Consider the following 12,660-nt stretch of genomic DNA (forward strand, 5'->3'; position numbering starts at 1 on the left):
ACCTTGATTGACCAAGTCATTTTGAACCTCTTTAGTGTTTTTAGTTTTCAAGTTAGGTCAAAAAAAATTTTCTTCTTCATTAGTCCTTTTCTATTCAAATTTTTCCTTGACCATGAAAGTGACTTTTATAAATTTTCTATTTGAACTAATCTTCTTCATCTTTGTTTGAGGTTCTTTTGCAGTTGTAAATATTGGTGCGGTCTCACTTTTGTAACCGTTTGGTAAAGTTTCATTTTTCAATCAACTTTGGGTTACATTAAGTGCATGCTCAATCTTTTTCACACCAATTTTTACAATTTTGTGATCAAACACATTGATGATGACTTTCATTTCTTTGTGTGCTTATGTTGCATTACATATGTCATCATCAATGAATTGCATTACAATTCATGAATGTGAGTATGCTTGTTTCTTAAACTTTTGAACTTCTCTTGGTTAAGTTCAATAATTGTCATGCCACTAATTTTTTACCTACTTTTCTAACTTTTGATTTAATTAACTTTCTAACTTTTCTTCTTAGTTTTTTCCTTTTCCAGTTTAACTCTTTTGAATTCTTTTATGGCATGATAAATTTTGTTTCTTAACAATCAAGTATTCTAGGCATTATTGTATAAATTCTTGGATTGTGATTTCTGATTGATTTTTGAATTCTATTTTTTCTTTCATTCCAAGAATTTACATCTTTATACTCACTTTATGATTTTGTTTCAATGCCCTTCTGTTTTCTTATTTCTGTCTGTTTGATTATATGCGGTTTGCTTTTCTTTCCTCGGCTTTGTTTAATATTCTGTATCCTGTAAATTCTATTTTTCAGGATGTCTGACAAAGGAAAAGGCAACGCTGGTATGCGAAATTGTTACTCAGGTTGTGAATTATTGTTCGAAATTGATTCCCTGGCGATGGCACCAAAAACGGATGCACAGAACCATGGTCTAAATATATCTTCACAACTTTGCATAACTAACCAACAAGTGCACTGGGACCTGGAATTTTTCCAAATCTCCTTCAGGTTCTGGCCTTGGTTTGTCGTCTACCCTTGCGTCTAAGTTCGCCAAGAATATTCCAGATGCATGTTTTGATTCCTTCCATAGGGAGAGGCTGGCATTGTCACAAGCGATTGCCGCTTCTAGGTCTCCCCTGATGGAGCCAATGGTCCCATCGTCCGTTATGAATTTCATTGTTAGGAACTTGATGCATATCACGACTGAAAACTCGTTGATGGTTTGCCTTCCTAGGATGACGTTATAAGCTCTCATGAATCTCATGAATGCCGCCATCAATCTAGCTTATACCACGAAGATTCTGATTAAGAGATCTAAGAGATACTCATTCAATCTAATGTAGAACGGAAGTGGTTGTCAGGCACGCGTTCATAGGGAATAATGATGATTGTCACATTCATCACATTCAGATTAAAGTGCGAATGAATATCTTAGAAGTGAAATAAGATGATTTGAATAGAAAACAGTAGTACTTTGCATTAATCTTTGAGGAACAGCAGAGCTCCACACCTTAATCTATGGAGTGCAGAAACTCTACCGTTGAAAATACATAAGTGATAATGGAGTTCATTGGTCTCGGCCCCCAAGGGGAACCGGAGTAACCAAGACTACGAATACAATGATAAAAAGTTCTATTTATAATAAACTAGTCACTAGGGTTTACAGAAGTAAGTAATTGATGCATAAATCCACTTCCAGGGCCCACTTGGTGTGTGCTTGGGCTGAGCTTGAAGTCTACACGTGGAGAGGTTATTCTTGGAGTTGAACGCCAGCTTTTGTGCCAGTTTGGGCGTTGAACTCCACTTTGCAACTTGTTTCTGGCGCTGGACGCCAGAATTGGGCAGAGAGCTGGCGTTGAACACCAGTTTGTGTCATCTAAACTTGGACAAAGTATGGACTATTATATATTTCTAGAAAGCCCTAGATGTCTAATTTCCAATGCAATTGAAAGTGCGCCATTTTGAGTTTTGTAGCTCCAGAAAATCCATTTTGAGTGCAGGGAGGTCAGAATCCAATAGCATCAGCAGTCCTTCTTCAACCTCTGAATCTGATTTTTGCTCAAGTCCCTCAATTTCAGCCAGAAAATACCTGAAATCACAGAAAAACACACAANTGGAGTTTATTGGGTAGGTTTATGGGGAAGAGTGGGTGGATGTGAGTGGTGAAGGGTTAATAGGGAAGAGAGATGGAGGTAATAGGTGAAGGGTGCCCATTTTGGGCGTTCAACGCCCATTTGTTGCCCATTTCTGGCATTGAATGCCAGAACCATGCTTGTTCTGGGCGTTCAGCGCCAGCTCTTCTCCAGGGTGCAATTCTGGCGTTCAGCGCCCAGATGTTGCCCATTTTGGGCGTTCAGCGCCCAGATACTGCCCATTTTAGGCGTTCAGTGCCAGAACCATGCTCTGTTCTGGCGTTGAACGCCAGACAGGTGCTTCCTCCAGGGTGTAATTTTTCTTTCGCTGTTTTTGATTCTGTTTATAAATTTTTCGTTTATTTTAGTACTGTTGGATGCTGCTTGCATTCCATTCAGACTCTGAGAAATCATATTGACTTGCTGAGTCAATATTTTGTTCTGAGCTAATATGGCATTTAGAGTATTAATTTCAAGAACTCCCTTCTTCATAGGCGTCCCAATACTCACAGGATTCCTCTCAGAAGTGTACATAAACTGGTTATTAGCAACCATGTCAATGAGTTCTTGAGCTTCTGCAGGCGTTTTCTTTAGGTGAATGGATCCACCTGCAGAAGTATCCAATGACATCTTTGATAGCTCAGATAAACCATCATAGAATATATCCAGGATGGTCCATTCTGAAAGCATGTCAGAAGGACACTTTTTGGTCAGCTGCTTGTATCTTTCCCAAGCTTCATAGAGGGATTTGCCTTCTTTCTGTCTGAAGGTTTGAACATCAGCTCTAAGCTTGCTCAGCTTTTGAGGAGGAAAGAACTTGGCTAAGAAAGCCGTGATCAGCTTATCCCAAGAGTTCAAGCTGTCTTTGGGTTGAGAGTCCAACCAATTTTTTCGAAAAATGCAAGATGAACATGCAATTGACACCAAACTTATAACATGACTCAAGACTCAAACAAGAAACACAAAAAATATTTTTGATTTTTATGATTTTCTAATTTTTTTGTATTTTTTTCGAAAATTATTTGAAAAACAAAAATAAGGATTCCAATGTTTTTAATATGAATTCCAGGAATCTAGCATTCTTAATCTAAAGCTCCAATCTGAGGGTTAGGCATGGCTTAATAGCCAGCCAAGCTTTAGCATATAACATCAGAGAATATACTGCTCATTACTTATCAAAGTAACTTGCCTCTATGCTGATGGTTTGGAAGCCTCAGTACAAAAGAATTTAGATATGGCTTTATAGCTAGTCAGGCTTCAACATGCTTCATGAAACACTAGAATTCATTCTTAAAAATTTTGAAGAAAAATATATTTTTGAAAACATTTTTTTTCGAAAACAAAGGAGAAATTTTTGAAAGATTTTTGAAAACTTTTTGAAAAGAAAACAAAAAGAAAGTTACCTAATCTGAGCAACAAGATGAACCTAAACTAGTTACTAGGGTTTACAGAAGTAAGTAATTGATGCATAAATCCACTTCTGGGGCCCACTTGGTGTGTGCTTGGGCTGGGCTTGAGTGTTGCACGTGTAGAGGTCCTTCTTGGAGTTGAACGCCAGCTTTTGTGCCAGTTTGGGCGTTGAACTCCACTTTGCAACTTGTTTCTGGCGCTGGACGCCAGAATTGGGCAGAGAGCTGGCGTTAAATGCCAGTTTGCGTCATCTAAACTTGGACAAAGTATAGACTATTATATATTGCTGGAAAGCCCGGGATGTCTACTTTCCAATGAAATTGGAAGCACGCCATTTTGAGTTCTGTAACTCCAGAAAATTCATTTTGAGTGCAGGGAGGTCAGAATCCAACGGCATCAGCAGTCCTTCTTCAACCTCTGAATCTGATTTTTGCTCAAGTCCCTCAATTTCAGCCAAAAAATACCTGAAATCACAGAAAAACACACAAACTCATAGTAAAGTCCAGAAATATGAATTTAACATAAAAACTAATGAAAACATCCCTAAAAGTAACTAGATTCTACTAAAAATATACTAAAAACAATGCCAAAAAGTGTATAAATTATCCGCTCATCAAACGCCAAGGCCACCTCCAGTAAGAGGAAAAGGTCGCAGCCATCCACTGAGTTGGCAACCTTAGGCTTATCTGAGCGGAAGCTTAATGAGAAGGAGAAGGCTGACCAAGCTACGCCTTCTACCAAGTCAGTTAAGTTTGCCAACCTGTACTGTGGGCTCAGATTTTCGCACTTTGATAAGCGGAACCTCATTGTGGAGAAGAAACTAGTTGTACCCTCCGATCTGAAGCAGCATACTGAGCATCGGATTGAGGAGCGGGGTTAGGTCTTTTTGGACAGAGAGCTAGTGAGAGTGAACGAGTCTTGGATCTGGGAGTTCTATTGCAATTTCTACCGAGAGACCCTTGATGCAGTTCACCTCAGAGACAGGCAGATTCTGATTACAGAAGAGGCTATTGAGGACATCCTCCACTTTCAGCCAAAGATCAGCGATAAGGATGCCTTCCACAAGGCTGAGGAGGATATTCGCTGCATGAGTTTTGATTGGGATGTAGTGCATCGTACGGTTGCCCATCCTGATGCCCCTTGGGAGCAAGGATCCTCGAAAGTGACTCCGAAGGGCATCAAGTTCGATTATCTGATGAAGGAGGCTAATGTGTCACAGAAGATCCTATGCACCTGTGTCATGCCTAGTACTCTACTGAGGTCCCGGCCGATATGGTAGTTCTGATCTGGTATGTCTTAGAGGGGAAGGAGATGTACCTTCCACAACTCATCAAGAGATATATGTACCGGGCCAATATCAGAGGTAACCTGCCATTCCCTTGTTTATTCACACAGCTAGCTCACCGGGTTGAGGTACCCTAGGAGCAGGGTGATGAGGCACCAGTAGTTCATAGTAAGGAGAAGGTTATCCCTTGGGGTGACTGGTTTGGTGACCGCCCAGTAGTCCGGCACCGAGACCGAGCGGCCATAGCAGCAGCTACTGAGCCAGCTACTTCTTCAACTGCAGTAGGACCATCTGCACCATCTCGATTAGCACCATCATCTACATCACAGCCGGTCTACCGTCTTGTGCAATACCTCTTTGAGCGCATGGATCGGATGGAGCGGCGCTTGTTGTAACGTTATGAGCAGTCTAAGCATCACAACAAGCGACGTTATGCACACTTGAAGTTGATTGTGACTTCTGGCCACGCGGATATTCCCTCTGAGCCCGACACTCCATCTGACCAGTTTGAGGAGGAGAAGGATGCCCAGCAGGAGGATGCCCAGCAGGAGGAGACTCAGAATGAGATCCCTACAGAGCCACAGGCACCTGCATAGCCACAGCCGATAGAGCCAGAGCCACATCCACCCACAGGCGACGGTAAAGATGCAGGCGTTGACCCCTCTCACCCGACTTGACCTGAGGAGCATCGAGGACGATGCTGTCATTTAAGTGTGGGGAGGTCACCGTCATTGGCAGAGTTATATTTTGGTGAACCATTCCAGACATTCCTGCTTTTATTTTGTTTTACTTTTTAGTATTTACATTTTTACTTTATTGCACTTTTGGATTCTTGTATATATTAGTTGTTTTGGGTACTTTTTAGTTTATTGCATTTTGCACTTTTGCTTGTATATACCTTAGATTTCTAGTTTGATTTGCACTTTTTTAGTTTGATAGTATATATGCATATTATTTTAGTTTATTAGTTGTGATTGAAAAAATGTGCATAATTGAGCTTAGTTTATTCCGTTCAATATGAAAAATTGATTTGGTTGAAAATAGGATTAAATTAGGAATTTTTAACTTTTCACAATCACATCAAATCATTTAGGGTATATATAATAAATGTTGGTCAATTTGATGAAATTTTCAAGAAATTCTTTTTCCTTAAAAAGGGCATTAAGATTCAAATTGTTTGAGTTGAAACCTTTTCAAACTTGAATGATGTATATATAGTTTGGAATATAGTTTTTTGAGCTAAGAACACATAGCCTGTGAGTTTTGAGCCTAATGGTATGGTTACACTATTTAACCATGATTTTGATTATTGTGTGTTTTCTTCTCTATGATTGTAATCTTTGGTTTGTTCTATTCTATATGTTCATTGTTTAGTATATATTCATACATTTATGTGATTGAGGCCATCATTTGATTATAGCTCACTTATCCCAAATAGCCTACCATTTCATTTACCTTTGTTTGTCACTTTGAGCCTTTTTAACCCCCTTTTGTTCTTTATATTACCACATCACTAGTCTTAAGTGGAAAAATAATTAATTGTCCTATTTGAATCTTTGGTTAGCTTAAGATAGTGAGTGTGTGTGTTAATTAAGTGTGGAAAAATGTGGGACTTTGGTTGATGAGAATTATTGAGGAATGTTGAGAATTTGGGTGTATACTCATGTGAAAGTATAGAAACCATATGCATTGATGTCCTTTGTATATATTATGTTTTCATAAAAAAAAGAAAAAAAGGAAAAAGAAAAATAGAATATATAAATGAATAGGGGATGAAATTACCCCAATGTTAAGTTCAATAAAAAGATCAATGCATATGTGATGGTATTGGAATTGATACATGAGTGTATGTATATGTGTAAAAGTGAGATCATGGGTGCCTAGGCTTGATTTTAGAATTGTACAGAGTGTGTATGTGTTAGGTGAGAACTCAGGTTAGTCAAAGATTCAAATGATAGCTCACTTGACCATACATATATCCTCACCCTTACCTTAGCCCCATTACAACCTTGAAAAGCCCTCATGATAATTGCATATGTGCACTAAATATTTGTTGATTGGTTAGATGAAGAACAAACTTTTAGAAAGCATTATTAGAGGAGATTTGAGTAGACTAACCCTAACCACTTGAGCGACTAGAGTGCATATACACATCTGGTGAGGGTTCAATTGCTCAATTCCATATGTCCATCTTTGATCATTGCTTATCTTGCAAGTTTGTAAACTTTTTTTTGTTAATAACTGAATTCAAATGTGAATGTGTTTTTATATGATTTATTTAGCCCTTGATTGTGCATATGATCTCTCGGAAATTTTGTAGGTAGCTTGCATTTAGATAGGTTGCATTTGAATAAATTTATTACCCCTTTTTGTCTTTCTTGAATTTAGCATGAGGACATGCTAATGTTTAACTGTGGGGAGGTTGATAAACCACAATTTTATAGTTTATTTTGTATTGTATTTGGTGGATTTTGTTAACTTTTCTCCCATTTATTCAACAAAATAGCATGGTTTCGTGAATTTTTCCTAATTGTACTTAATGGTTAAAAACATGCTTTTTAGACCTTTAATTAGATAAATCTAATTCACTTTGATTCCACTCGATGCCTTGATATGTGTGTTAGTGATTTCAGGGTTAAGAGGCAAGGAATGGATCAAATGAGTGAAGAGAAAATCATGGAAGATGGAGAATTCATGAAAAATGAAGATTTGGAACATTCAAGGTGACGCGTACGCGTGCGCGCGAAGAAGATATTTGTAAAGGCGACGCGTACGCGTGACGGACGCGTACGCGTGATGAAGAAAGTTGTCAGCAACGCGTACGCATGACCCACACGTATGCGTGACGAGCGTCAGGTGCCTCAGTAAAGTGAATTTGCAGGGGGCGATTTCTGAGCTGTTTTTGGCCCAGTTTCACGGCCAAAAATGAAAACAAGAGGCGGCAGAGTGGAGATACGATTCATCAACCATTCATTTTTAATTCATTCACATTTGTTAGGTTTTAGATGTAGGTTTCTAGAAAGATATGCTCTCTCCTCTCTCTAGGTTTTAGGATTTTTAGTCTTATTTCTTCTTAGCTTCAGAATTTTATTTTTCTTTAATTTAGTTTTCTTCTACCTTTTATTATTCTAGTATCTTAGTTTATCTTCTCTTGGTGATTTCTTTATTTTCCCAATTTAGTTTATGAATGGTGCACAAATTGTGAATCACACTTTTCACAACTCATACCACTAACCAGCAAGTGCACTGGGTCGTCCAAGTAATACCTCACGTGAGTAAGGGTCGAATCCCACGGAGATTGTTGGTTTAAAGCAATCTATGGTTATCTTGTAAATCTTAGTCAGGAAGTCAATTATGTTTATCAGTTGAATTGTGAATAACCAAGAGAGCATAAATTAAAGGTTACTTGTTATGCAGTAATGGAGAATATGTTGGAGTTTTGGAGATGCTTTGTCTTCTGAATCTCTGCTTTCCTCTGTCTTCTAATTCACGCACGCACGTCCCCCTATGGCAAGCTGTGTGTAGGTGGATCACCGTTGTCAATGGCTACCATCCATCCTTCCAGTGAAAAGATTCCCAATGCGCTGTCACCGCACGGCTAATCATCTGCAGGTTCTCAATCATGCCGGAATAGGATCTGCTATCCTTTTGCGTCTGTCACTACGCCCAGCACTCATGAGTTTGAGGTTCGTCACAGTCACTCAATCATTGAATCCTACTCGGAATACCACAGACAAGGTTTAGACTTTCCGGATTCTCATGAATGCCGCCATCAGTTCTAGCTTATACCACGGAGATTCTGATTAAGGAATCTAAGAGACACTCATTCAATCGGATATAGAACGGAGGTGGTTGTCAGGCACACGTTCATGGGTTGAGGAAGGTGATGAATGTCGCGGATCATCACCTTCATCACAGTTAGAGACTCATGCCGTCAGAGAATACAAAGTTCAGATCTAAAAATGAGATTAGGTGCAAAATAAGTCTCTAAAAGTTGTTTAAATACTAAACTTGTAGCTTAGGTTTACAACAAATGAGTAAACTATGATGGATGATGCAGAGATCCACTTCTGAGGCCCACTAGGTGTGTACTGGGCTGAGAATTAAGCAATCCACGTGCAGAGGCCATTTGTGGAGTTGAACGCCAGTTTTTGTGCCAGTTTGGGCGTTCAACTCCAGCTTTTGATCCTTTTCTGGCGCTGGACGCCAGAATTGGGCAGAGAACTGGCATTGAACGCCAGTTTACGTCGTCTATCCTTGTGCAAAGTATGGACTGATATATATTGCTGGAAAGACCTGGATGTCTACTTTCCAACTCCTATTTTATTATATATATATATATTTTTTTTTTCTGCAAGCTTTGTTCTTTGCTGCTTTTTCTTGCTTCAAGAATCATTTTTATGATTTTTCAGATTATCAATAACATGTCTCATGTTCATCATTCTTTCAAGAGCCAACATATTTAACAGTCTTAAACAACAAATTCAAAAGACATATGCACTGTTCAAGCATTCATTCAGAAGACAGAAAGCATTGCCACCACATGTTACTAATTAGAAATTTTCTTATTAAAAACTCGAAATTTTATTGCCTCTTATTCAAAAGATCTACTATTTTATTCATGTTTGCTGATGATGAGAAAAATAGACTATAACTTAATTGGGGATAAAATCAAAATAGACACTAATTACTACTAATGATCATGTAATAAAGACACAAACATAGATAAGCACTTAACATAGAGAAAACGAAAAATAGAGAAAGTAAGAACAATGAACGAGTCCACCTTAGTGATTATGGCATTTCCTTCTTGAGGAACCAATGATGTTCTTGAGCTCTTTTATGTTTCTTCCTTGCCTTTGTGGCTTGATTCCTAGTGATTTTTGGTATTTCTATCCTCAGTTGCTTCCAATAATTATGTGGAGGGAAGTGCATCCCCTGAGGTATCTCAGGGATCTCTTGATTTGCAGCCACATGTTCTGCCACTGAGCTATAGATCCTTCACATAATTGTTTTACCACACCAAACTTAGAATGTTGCTCGCCCTCGAGCAAAAGAAGAAGGAATAGATGAAGAAGAAGATGTGGAAAAAAAACTAGGATTATGAGGAAGGAAGGTGGGGATCCTGTGGGGTCCACAGATCTTGAAATGATCCTGTGAGGTCCACAGATCATGGCAGAGTAAAGCTGTTTATTGCAGAAGTGAGTGCCCCCATCACTGATTAGTACTCTAGGGACACCAAACCTGCTAAATATATCGCTCACCTCCGAAATGGCCTCCATATTGAGATCCATGGCAATGCCATAGGATCCTCTGTGCCTCTTCTCTAGGCACACACCTGCGGATTATTCCGTCTGCACATCTCTTAAAGAGATAGGGTTCATCCCACAAGTAATACTTTGAATCAGTAATTAATTTCTTCTTTTGTATCCTGTTGTACTCCTTGGGTATGAACCTTGCAGCTTTATAGTTTGCAATATCGGCAAACCATGGTGCTTCCTGAATGGCAAATAAATGCTCATCAGGAAACGTCTCAGAGATCTCAAGAAAGGAGAGGGACGTCCCTTCCATTGGCTCTATCCGGGACAGATGATCAGCCACTTGGTTCTCTGTCCCTTTTCTGTCTCTTATTTCTATATCAAACTCTTGCAGAAGCAACACCCATCTGATGAGCCTGGGTTTTGAATCCTGCTTTGTGAGTAGATATTTAAGAGCAGCATGATCAGTATACACAATCACTTTTGATCCTACTAAGTATGATCTGAACTTGTCAATGGCGTAAACCACTGCAGGTAATTCTTTTTCTGTGGTTGTGTAATTTTTCTGGGCATCATTTAAAACGCGACTAGCATAATAAATGACGTGCAGAAGCTTGTCATGCCTCTGTCCCAGCACTGCACCAATGGCGTGATCACTGGCATCACACATTAGCTCAAATGGTAGTGTCCAGTCTGGTGCAGAAATAACTGGTGCGGTGACCAGCTTAGCTTTCAGCGTTTCAAACGCCTGCAGGCACTCTGTGTCAAACACAAATGGCGTGTCAGCAGCTAGCAGATTGCTTAGAGGTTTTGCGATTTTTGAGAAATCCTTTATAAACCTCCTATAGAATCCTGCATGCCCCAGAAAGCTTCTGATTGCCTTAACATTGGCAGGTGGTAGTAATTTTTCAATTACCTCTATTTTTGCTTGATCCACCTATATTCCCTTGTTTAAGATTTTATGCCCAAGAACAATTCCTTCAGTCACCATGAAGTGACACTTTTCCCAGTTTAAAACTAGGTTAGTCTCTCATCATTGACTCTCAGGGTTATTTCCCCTTGTTGGACGTCAATGAGGGATCGTCCAGTTGCTAGGAAGGGTCTTCCTAGAATGAGGGTAGCACTCTTGTGCTCCTCCATCTCTAGCACAACAAAGTCAGTGGGAAAGGCGAACGGCCCAACTCTGACAATCATGTCTTCAATCACGCCTGATGGGTATTTAGTAGAACCATCAGCAAGTTGGAGACATATCTGGGTTGGTTTAACTTCTTCAGTTAAACCAAGCTTTCTGATAGTAGATGCAGGTATTAGGTTGATGCTTGCCCCAAGATCGCATAAAGCTATCTTGGTGCAGTTACCTTCTAATATCCATGGTATTAGAAAACTCCCAGGGTCTTTAAGCTTTTCAGGAAAGCTTTTCAGAATGACTGCACTGCATTCTTCAGTGAGGAGAACTCTTTCTGTTTCTCTCCAATCCTTCTTATGACTCAAGATCTCTTTCATGAACTTGGCATAAGAAGGTATTTGCTCAAGTGCTTCTGCAAATGGAATCTTTATTTCAAGAGTCCTGAGATAATCTGCAAAGCGAGAAAATTGCTTATCCTGCTCCTCTTTCCGGAGTTTTTGAGGATAAGGTATCTTGGCTTTATATTCTTCAACCTTAGTTGCTGCAGGTTTATTGCCTACAGAAGTGGTTGAAGAAGCCTTTTTGGAGGGGTTGTTATCAGCATTTGTGTGTGTCTGATCCCTCACTGGCGATTGAGTGCCAGAGTTAGAAGCTGGAGTGAAACTGGACGCCAGCTCCTTGTCTGCTCCTGGCATCTGAACGCTAGAACTGTGCCCATTTTGGGCGTTCAGCGCAAGATCTTGCCCTTTTTGGGCGTTCAACGCCAGATCCTTGCCCATTTCTGGCGTTGAACGCCAGTCCTGCCTTGTTTCTGGCGTTGAACGCCAGTTTTGAGCATGGTCTGGGCATTCAGCGCCAGCCTTCCACCAATTTTCTGGCGTCTTAGCGCCAGAATTATTTTTCCCTGGGCTCTTACTATCCTCAGGTGAATCTTTGGTGGGTTGCTCATTTCTTAGCTTTTTGCTGCCTTGAGGTGGGGTATTTAATGTTTTCCCACTTCTTAGTTGAACTGCTTGGCATTCTTCTGCTATTTGCCTTGACAGCTGCTGCTTTGTTTGCTTAAACTGTTCGTCCATATGTATATTAGCCATTCTCAAGAACACTTTGAAGACTCACAAGAACACAAGAACATGAAGGAAGAACACCAAACTTAAAATTTTTTAGAAAACCAAAATAAATTTTCGAAAACAAATTTTTTTTTTTTTTGAAAAAAACAACAAGAAAACACCAAACTTAAAGTTTGGCACAAAATTTAATAGAGAAAATATTATTTATGAAAAAGATTTTAAAAAGAGTGTACCCAACTGCCACGGGCTTAGACTAATGCTCTAGCCAACTGGGCAGTAAATGTAACACTTGTTTTAAAGAAGGATATTTTTAACCAAGAACAACAATAAGAGACTCTAAACCAAAAAGAAAAATTTTCCTAATCTAAGCAACAAAATAAT

The sequence above is a fragment of the Arachis ipaensis genome, chromosome B08 (assembly GCF_000816755.2).
Source record: "Arachis ipaensis cultivar K30076 chromosome B08, Araip1.1, whole genome shotgun sequence".
Lineage (NCBI taxonomy): Eukaryota > Viridiplantae > Streptophyta > Magnoliopsida > Fabales > Fabaceae > Arachis > Arachis ipaensis.